Source organism: Spinacia oleracea, chromosome 5 (assembly GCF_020520425.1).
Source record: "Spinacia oleracea cultivar Varoflay chromosome 5, BTI_SOV_V1, whole genome shotgun sequence".
NCBI classification, from domain to species: Eukaryota; Viridiplantae; Streptophyta; class Magnoliopsida; order Caryophyllales; family Amaranthaceae; genus Spinacia; species Spinacia oleracea.
The window spans coordinates 126,870,995-126,881,150 of record NC_079491.1 but is presented as its reverse complement, the minus strand read 5'-3'; the positions used below and the strand labels follow the sequence as shown (position 1 = coordinate 126,881,150).

General features: G+C 40.5%; 1 non-coding gene across 1 annotated transcript; it reads left to right on the top strand.

Moving 5' to 3' along the window:
• The first annotated feature begins 5,008 nt into the window (after positions 1-5,008).
• LOC130462350 (small nucleolar RNA R71) lies at positions 5,009-5,115 on the top strand. Its single transcript, XR_008922445.1, has one exon. It is a non-coding gene; the product is annotated as a small nucleolar RNA R71 (small nucleolar RNA).
• Positions 5,116-10,156: the final 5,041 nt, after the last annotated feature.

Here is a 10,156-nt window from a genome sequence, read left to right as displayed (position 1 = left end):
TGATTAAAGCAATGAATTAAATTAGAGCAAGAAATAATACCGAATTAAAGGACAATGGAATAATAAAGCTTGAATCTTTGATTAAAATTAAAACTAAGTGTTTTGAGAAATAGAGAAAACTAGAAATAAACTAAGTATTCAAAACTAAAATAATGGATGTCACTAAAAATATAAGGGGCTAGTATTTATAGTTTGCCCAAAATAGAGCCCAAAATCGGAAATAAAAACTCGCGAAATACTCCGGAGGTTGGCGTCGCCCGATGGCGATGTGCTCGATAGTCGGCCCGATCGGGCAAAATTCCGCCCGATCGGGCGGTTGTAAAATGCCCAGAACAGCGACCAGAATGACCGCCCGATCGGGCGCGTGTTGAAACTGCACGATCCTCTATCTTCAAAACGTCATATCTCCTTCGTTATTCGTCGGAATTAGGCGAGTGACCACTTGTTGGAAAGCTATTGAAGTCCAGAATCCAACCCAATTAAAATTACATCATTTGGAGTTGTAGAACTTGAGTTATGCTTAAAATAGTGGACTATAGTCATTTTTGTACTTCCTTCGTTATTCGCTTTGCTTCAAAACTCTTCAAACTTAATGTTTGTGCTCTCGAAAGTACATAATCTCTTGTATTGATTCAAATGAGTAGGAAATGCACAAAAATATGCTAATTCCTACAATGATGAACCTGAAACTACAAACACACTACAAGGAGCACATTAGTACTAAAAATCGCTCCGAAGAGCTCATTTGAGATTAAAAAGTACTAAGGGACGGGGGTAAAAATTCTGTATAAAACACACATATCAAACTCCCCCAAGCTAGATCCTTGCTTGTCCCTAAGCAAGGGAATTATCGATGAATACAAGACCAACTTCACCCCCAACATATTTCAAAATGAAAAACATAATTCAAGGCAAAATCCAACGAGCATGCATCAATGTCAACCAATCAAATCCACCCAACCACAAATCCTCCCTAACAATCGTCATGCAAAGCAAACCACAAGTGCACAATGGAATTCAAGACTAGTGCTCACACACTCATCACTCATTTATGTGGCGGATAAAAGATGTACCCGTTCGCTCTCCTCCCAACATATAAGTGAACAATTCCCTCCCAAACTCACAACACTCGTGTGTCTAGAAAAACATACACTCAACCTAGTAGTCGACTCGAAATGTGTCATGTTATAACTTGAATTAATAAACAACTATTTTCACATAAGTACGACTCTATGCACAAAGGTCGGAAGCTCTTCAAAGCTTGTAATGTTAGGCTTAGGTAAGGGTGCGGTAAGTTTGGGTATAATGTGAGCTTTAAAGCCTTGGCTTTGGGGAGCATAAATCCTAAAAACAACCATGATCAACCGATATAATGACCATAACTCTCCCACTCAACACATGACAAAACAACAAAAAGCCAACACCATACTTTCTTGCCTTTTTTCCACAATTGTAACCAATCACTCATAAGGATATGAATTTGCAAAACTTGATTGAAACAATACTTTGAACTTTTTTATGAGAGTAATAAATTATTCTCTTTCTTTTCCTTTTCAATCTCTCTTTTTTTCTTTCTTTTTAGAAACCTTCACATTTGTTTTGTTCTTTCATCTCTTTTCATTTTCAACTCATTTTCAACAACAAACATGATAAGACGAACTCCTTTTTCAATACCCACTTTGTGCTTAAAATGTAGCACATTACAACTCCCTCACCTCACTACTATTAGCTCCCCCAAGCTAGGCTTGGGACTAGTAACCAATGGGGTTTTACAGGCTTGTAATGTGGCTAGTCACCGAATAAAGGGGCACAAGCAACAACATGGGTAGAAAAGGAGGGAACAAATGTATCTAGATTCATCTGAAGGCTACCTAAACAGAAAAATGCCTTCGTCCTCCACAATGTGCATGTATATGAGTCATAAAACACTACTAATAGTTGTAAATCAATACTCAAAATCAATGACACACCAGGAAGCTATCACACATCCTAACCAAGTCAACTAGTCAAGCACCAAGTCCACAAATAGTTAGTCAGAGTTACTCATGTTAAGGCATCAAAGTAGTCGAATATCAAATCATGGCTAACACATCTACATTGCCCATCATCAAATACCAAGAATCAAAACAATTTCCAATCAAGGGGCACAGGGAAGCATGATTTTGTATTTATCGGAACGTATTTTTGTAATTTTTGTTTCAAAGCAATAAACTACTCTAGAAAACATTAAACACACCAAAATAAACACACAAAAATAAGTAAATGCAAAAATAAAAGGAAAAACATACCTAATATGTACAAGTGAGTGAAACACCCCCCCAAGCTAAATTAGACAATGTCCTCATTGGCTCAAGGGGTATCATGAGGAAAGTAAGCAACCCGTGGCTTATTTGTCGCTGATTCGCAAATCGCCCGATCGGGCAGCAGATCCCCCGATCGGGCGAATTTCGAACCTTTTCGTTGAATTTGTGCGCGCCCGATCCGGATCGGGCGAATAGCAATGCCCATTTTCTTCGACTATTTCCAACCCAGAATCATCTCAAACCCTCGAACTGACGTCATCACCAACCGCCCGATCGGGCGGAATTTCGCCCGATCGGGCATTTGACTCGCCCTTTGAGTCGATCGGGCAACCGTTGCCCGTTCGGGCGATTTTCCAACATTTTCCTTGAATCGACACGCGCCCGATCGGGCGCTCCTCGCCCGATCCGGATCGGGCGAAACGCAGACTACTCCGTTTCAGCTTGAATTCAACTTTTTCGAACTTGGAGCCTTAGACCTGCACAGCATTAAACGTCAAAACCATAAAATACCCTCTTCTCACCTCTCTAACACCAAAAACTACAATGAAACACACACTTGCTCAAAAATTATACTAAAACACACAAACCAAAGCGAAAAATACACTACGAAAAGCAATAAACGGATAGTGAAATACTCATCCCCTATTAGATTGATGCAATGTCCCCATTACACAATCTCAGTTTATGTGCAGACAACGAAAGGAGGGGGATAAGAGCCACGATAACTCATCGAATGGGGGCACCAAAGATGGTGCCATCTGGTGTCAATTCAAATGCCTTGGATGAGTTATGTGGTGCTGGAAGTGACAGATCACGACCCCTATCATGAATGCGGTGCCCACCGTTCACCGAGCTTTCGGCCTTTCGGGTCTCAGCATCATCAAATCGTGCTTCCTTTCGAACCCATGCCGAAGAGTTCATACTCCGATCACCTCCACCTGCAAAACAATTTGAAACATGTGCTTTTTTCGAGGAGTTATTAGAGTTAGTATGAGTCAATTCAGTATTAAAATAACCATTAGAAACATTGACTCCAAAACATGACTCCTCTACCATAGGGCTCTTAGCAACATGGGTTAAATTGAAAGTAACCTTGTCATCCCCCACATTTAAGGTCAGCTTGCCATTCTTGACATCTATGATTGCCCCCGCGGTGTGTAGGAAAGGTCGACCTAAAATAATAGGAATCTCCCTGTCCTCTTCCATGTCCAACACAACAAAATCAACAAGAATAAAAAATTTACCTACTCTAACAGGCACATCTTCTAAAACACCTAGGGGGTATTTTACAGATATATCAGCCATTTGCAGAGTTATGTTGGTAACTTTTAAATCACCCATGTTCAACTTAGTACATACAGACAGGGGCATGACACTAACACTGGAACCTAAATCACATAAGGCTTTGTCAATAAAAAGGTTGCCAATATTACACGGATAGAGAAACTCCAGGGGTCCTTCAACTTGGGTGGAGACTTATTTTGTAGTAAGGCACTGCACTCTTCAGTAAATGCAACAGTCTCCACCTCACTAAATGCTCTCTTCCTAGTCAAGATGTCTTTCATGTATTTAGCATATGCAGGTACTTGAGTAATTAATTCAGTGAAAGGGATCGTTACCTGCAGATTCTTTACCACTTCTAAGAACTTACCAAACTGCTTGTCTAGCTTGTTCTTTAGCTGACGATGAGGGAAGGGAAGTTTGATAGGTGGAACTTGTATCTCAACTTTCTTCTCAACCCTTGTGTCAGCTTCCTTCTCCTTGACCACCTTCTCACTTTCTCTTGGCACAACACCACTGACAGATACTTCAACCTCTTCCTCTATAGTCATAGGCGGCCCATCATACTCATATCCACTCCGCAAAGTGACAGCATTTACAGACTCTCTGGTCACAGGCTTTGAAGGGAGTTGACCTTTGGGTCTCTCTGCAAGAGTAGTAGCCATTTGTGTCAACTGTTTATCCATGATCTTGTTATGAGCAGTGAGGGCATCGATTTTGGCATCCTTTTCGCTCAGAGATCTCTGCAATTCCAACATCATATTCCTCATCTCTACAAGCATGGGATCAGGTTCTGTGGGTTGAGGTTGTGGAGGAAAACCAGGTGGTCAACTAGGTTGCGGGTTGTAGTTACTCCGCGGTTGGTATGACTGTTGTGGTGGCGGTTGGTACTGTTGTTGTGGTGGTGGAGGGTGTTGAATCTGATGGGGGTTCTGGACATTAGTACTCCTATATGATAGTAGGGGGTTGTTTTTATACCCCTCATTGTAAGAGTTGGAGTACGGATTGTTCTGCTTGTAGGACTGGAATGCATTGCATTGTTCGATAGAGCTCCGGCAATACTGTGCATAATGGCCTTGCATCCCACAACTATTACAGACATTGGCAGATTGGGCACTCATTGCAGCGACACTAGCATGTTGGGTGGATTGGGAAGATGCGATCTATATATTGTCTAGCTTGTGATGTAGGGCAGTTAGCTGAGCAGTAAGCTGATCAATAGAATTCATCTCATGCTTAACACCCCGGTCGGCAAAACCTCTAGGATCCCATATTGGGCACTATGGATGGCCATCTCCTCAATCACCTCTAAAGCTCTAGGCACCTCCAGTTGCATAAATCTCCCACTGGCAGCTGAATCCAAAAGACACCTAGACTCATTACCCAGACCATTATAGAACTGCTGAACCAGGAACCAGTCATCCAAACCATGATGCGGGCACTCTCTTTGCAAGTCCTTGAATCTCTCCCAAACTTCGAACAAACTCTCATCTGCTTGTTGAGAGATACCTAATATCTGACCCCTCAGACGAGCTGTCTCCTCAGGTGGGAAATATTTAACATAGAACGCAAGGGCCAAGGAATTCCAATCGGTGATTTTTATAGCTGCGCAGTTGAGACTGTTAATCCATAGCTTTGCCTTCCCACTCAATGAAAATGGAAAGATTATCTCCATAGTCTGCTCCGGTGTTAAATTCTTCTGCTTAATGGTGGCACAATACTGAATGAAAGACTGAATATGGAGATTAGGATCTTCACCCTTTTCCCCACCGAATTGGTGTCTCTCGATCATGTTTATCAGCTAGGGTTCGATCTTGAAATTCTCGACCGCAATGGAAGGCATGATTGCCTTGGGAAGCATAGACAGACTTGGTTTAGAATAGTCTATAAGCCTTGGCACAAGTGGGGGTGGTGGTGGTGGTGCTTGGTCACCCATCTCTGAATTTGTATGGAATAGATTGCTAATCAGATAGTCGGATTCAGAGTCAGAATAGTCTCTCAACTGTTCAACGAATCTACGCCGTCTACGAAAGGTCCGTTCAGGTTCAGGATCGAACGAAGTCAGATCGCTGGTATGGACAGTCCTGGGCATAAACAAGCAAAAACTAGAAAACAGTCGTGAGATCCGGTCTCAAGGAACGGGAGTCCCTTGAGAAGTAACAAACAATAATCTAGAAAAACAATTAATAACAGAAAATAAAACCGTTTCCCCGGCAACGGCGCCAAAATTTGACAGGCTAAATCGCACTCCTATCAAAGATAAACCTAACGTTCACCAACTAAAAATTTAGCAAGGGAAGCAGGGATCGTATCCACAGGGAAACAGGCGTTCTTTCTACTATTAAATTATTAATCTAGACTATTGGTAACAAGAGTTGGATTGGTTTGTATATTAAACTACAACAAGTAATCAAATCGGAAAATAACAATATTAAAAGAATCTAGGGCAGCGGTTCACCATAAATGCAGACCGGGATTGGAAAACGGACAATAACAATCAATTAACAATCATAACTAGGAAAACATGCATCTCTCGAATCTTATGAATTCCTTAGGATAGAACAACTAGCGGGCTCTCGCTACGTACTAGAAATAGTTCCTATCTAATAGCCACAGACCAAAAACATCAGATTTATACCTCTCGGCGCATAATCTAAAGTTAATCAAACTCAAATCAAAATAGTCCGGCCGAACAGAATTGACGAGCAATAATAATAAGCTATAGAAATTATAATCAATCAATCAATAATCAAGTCCACATATAATCGCAATCATGCATTCATGGATCCCCTAAACCCTAGAAATTGAACTACTCACTCATGATAATAAATAACAACGCAATTAACATAATGGAAAACATGATTAAAGCAATGAATTAAATTAGAGCAAGAAATAATACCGAATTAAAGGACAATGGAATAATAAAGCTTGAATCTTTGATTAAAATTAAAACTAAGTGTTTTGAGAAATAGAGAAAACTAGAAATAAACTAAGTATTCAAAACTAAAATAATAGATGTCACTAAAAATATAAGGGGCTAGTATTTATAGTTTGCCCAAAATAGAGCCCAAAATCGGAAATAAAAACTCGCGAAATACGCTGGAGGTTGGCGATTGGGCGACGCTTCGCCCGATTGGGCGATGTGCTCGATAGTCGGCCCGATCATGCGAAATTCCGCCCGATCGGGCGGTTGCAAAATGCCCAGAACAGCGACCAGAATGACCGCCCGATCGGGCGCGTGTTCAAACTGCACAATCCTCTATCTTCAAAACGTCATATCTCCTTCGTTATTCGTCGGAATTAGACGAGTGACCACTGGTTGGAAAGCTATTGAAGTCTAGAATCCAACCTAATTGAAATTACATCATTTGGAGTTGTAAAACTTGAGTTATGCTTAAAATAGTGGACTATAGTCATTTTTGTACTTCCTTCGTTATTCGCTTTGCTTCAAAACTCTTCAAACTTAATGTTTGTGCTCTCGAAAGTACATAATCTCTTGTATTGAATCAAATGAATAGGAAATGCACAAAAATATGCTAATTCCTACAATGATGAACCTGAAACTACAAACACACTACAAGGAGCACATTAGTACTAAAAATCGCTCCGAATAGCTCATTTGAGATCAAAAAGTACTAAGGGACGGGGGTAAAAACTCTGTATAAAACACACATATCACGTTCGTCATTTCGAGCTTGGTCTTTCCGTCAGACATTGGACCGGGTGACCCCATTGAAAAGTGGTACTCCCATCCCGTGAGACTGAGAACGGATGGTTCTGATTTCATCTTGAAGGGTGTCCATATGCGCCTTGAATCTGGCCAGAATATCTTTGAGTTGTCCAGTCGACACCGGCAAATTTGGGTTCTCCTCCATAACAGTATCAGTGTCGGCCCTTAAGTGACCACCTGGAGGGAGTAAGGGTTGACCTGTCTCATTTTCCACCATCACTTGCTCAGGGTGCTGTTGTTCAGGCGGGGGGTCAGGACGGTCGTCCTGCCCTGTGGAGCGGTTGCTTCTCTCGTCCCTCCCTCGAGGAGGACGGTCACCAGTTATTGTGGCTTCATTCATTTCGTCGCGATTGAGGGGTACGTCTCCGAGGTGCTGGACGTCTACTATGTTACCAGTGGCGGTGCTAGTAAGGGTTCAGTGGGTTCAACTGAACCCTTACTAGCGAAAAACATAAATCAGGCAGATTTAAAAAAAACAAAAAAACAGGTTAAGTAATAGAGAAAGCTCAATGTGACACAAACAACATAGGCGCTGCATCGGTTTTTGCTTTAGTTATCAAAGCAAAGGTCAAGGGTTCGACTCCCTATGCTCCCATTTTTTTCGGCCTCTCCTGCTTTCTTTTTTTTTTGGTTTCTAAAGCAGCCCAGGACTCTTAACACTCTAACAGAGTAACAACCCCCAAATACCAAAACTTAATTTTTTAATTTTATTGTAATAGAATATGAGAACCATGAATTATTAGTTATAATTTGGATTTTGGATTTTGGATTTTGGATTTTGGATTAAGATTTTATTACCTTACCTCCCCACAGACGGCGCCAAATGTTGTGGGAGTTTTTCCAATGGTTGATGACGATGAGGTATCCGGTTCCACGTAGGGCCAAGTCCAATCCACGTCGGGTTGCGTTCCCTGCAAAACAAGAATATTCCCGTAGGAATATATATTTCCTCCGATGCTTAAGTAAGAATAGGGTTTTAAGGAAGAAGTGCTTAGTAAAAAAAGAGCATTTACTATTGTGGATCTGTATGTATTTTCTATCTAGGAACTTGTGTCCCTCTTTCTTGGGAATTGAGTGTATTTATAGTATCCCCTTTTTAGGGGGAAACCCTAGAAAGAAGGCATATGATTGGTCAGGCAATAGTGACATGACAAGTGTCCTTGTCACAACATTCCCTTTATTGGGCATGGGCTTCAATGGGATGTGTACACCCTACATCAGCCACAAATCATTTCTCAAAGGTTCTATTGCAGATGCCAGGTGGGCAACCCGCCTGCTGGGCCGTGCCACGTGGCAAGATGTAATTGTGCCATGTTGGCAGGGTAATTTTACCCACATCATTAACCTTAAAGAAATAAGGACCTAATCAAGAGTTAACCGAATATGAATAAAATGCTCCCACTCAAACTATAACTTATATGCTTTATTAATTTTTAAACATAAAATGATTTTCCAAGTCCAATCGAAAGAACGCATATTTAATTAAAAATGTAAAGCTCATATAATATTTAGTTTAAATCCCTTAAAGTAATTTAAGTTGATTAAATAGAATTAATTATAATTTATTCAAGGTTTTAATTTTATAAAATAACTAGTATAAAATTAATTATGATAATTAAATTAACAAAATTAAATTCCGAGAAAATTTATAAGCACGAAATTAAAATTAATTAAGTCCGTAGCTCAACGAAAAATAAATGTGAGCCATTCGGCCAAGGCAAGGCCATGGGCGTGTAGCCCAATCCTCGCCAAGGCCATCGCACCAGCAACACCCATGGGCCGTGTGCACGAGTGTAGCTGGGTCTACTCGTCGCTTGGTCGCAGTATAGCATCGCAGCAAGCATAACAAGCATCGCAACACATCAGTGTGGCACAGGGTCAGCGCTCGCTGGCGCGCTGCCAGTGCTCGTTGGCTCGTTGCTTGCGTTGCTTGGCTGCCTCGTTTCGCCTTGCTTCACTCGCACACACTCGGCCACGCCTACACACACACAGCACACAAGCAAGCTTGTTGCTTGTGCGCGCACCAGTGCTGGTCGCACAGTGCTTGGGCGCCGCACATGCACGAGCTCCTTTGCTTGTATGCCATGTGCCCGCACAAGCCTCACCCAAGGGTGCATTGTGCTTCGAGTTTGCGCGTTGTGAACGTTTTAGATAAAAATCGAAACTTTTATAACATTACATTTCATGACAAATTAATAAAACATATTAATTTCATAAAATTTGGCGAAAAATCGAAAATTTATTATTTAAAACAATTTCCGATTAGATGATCTTTGGGGATTAAAATCTAATCATGTAATGTCCTTGACAAATAGTGTGGTGGCCCTGGACTTGTACGTACCTTGAATACCTAAGCGTAGGGGCCACTTTGCAATAACGAGCACTCACTTAGAAATCACCTCCTATCATCAAAATAATGAAACTTAAATTATTTCCATGTTCATTAAATTTCCAACAACTTTATAAAATTTAAAACCTCATTTAAACTTTATAATTCAATCGTTTTTCAATAATATAATCGTCTCAATTTGCAAAACCAATCCCTAGTATGAAAACATAATTTTTCCGCCTTTAAAATCAATAAAAATCAACACTTTAAGCCTTTAAATAAATTTGAAAATATAATTGATTATCATAATTATAATCATCACCTAATTATGCTAATCAATTGACTCATTAGGTCTAGGTTAAAACCCTAACTTGAAAATCCCAATAAAACCAATTTATCGTCATAAAAATCAATCCTTTATTAAATAAACAAATCTGAAAATTCATACTTTAATAATTAAAACAAGCCTAATGAATCACAACACGTAAATCCTCAAAGCACGGTGTTCACAAC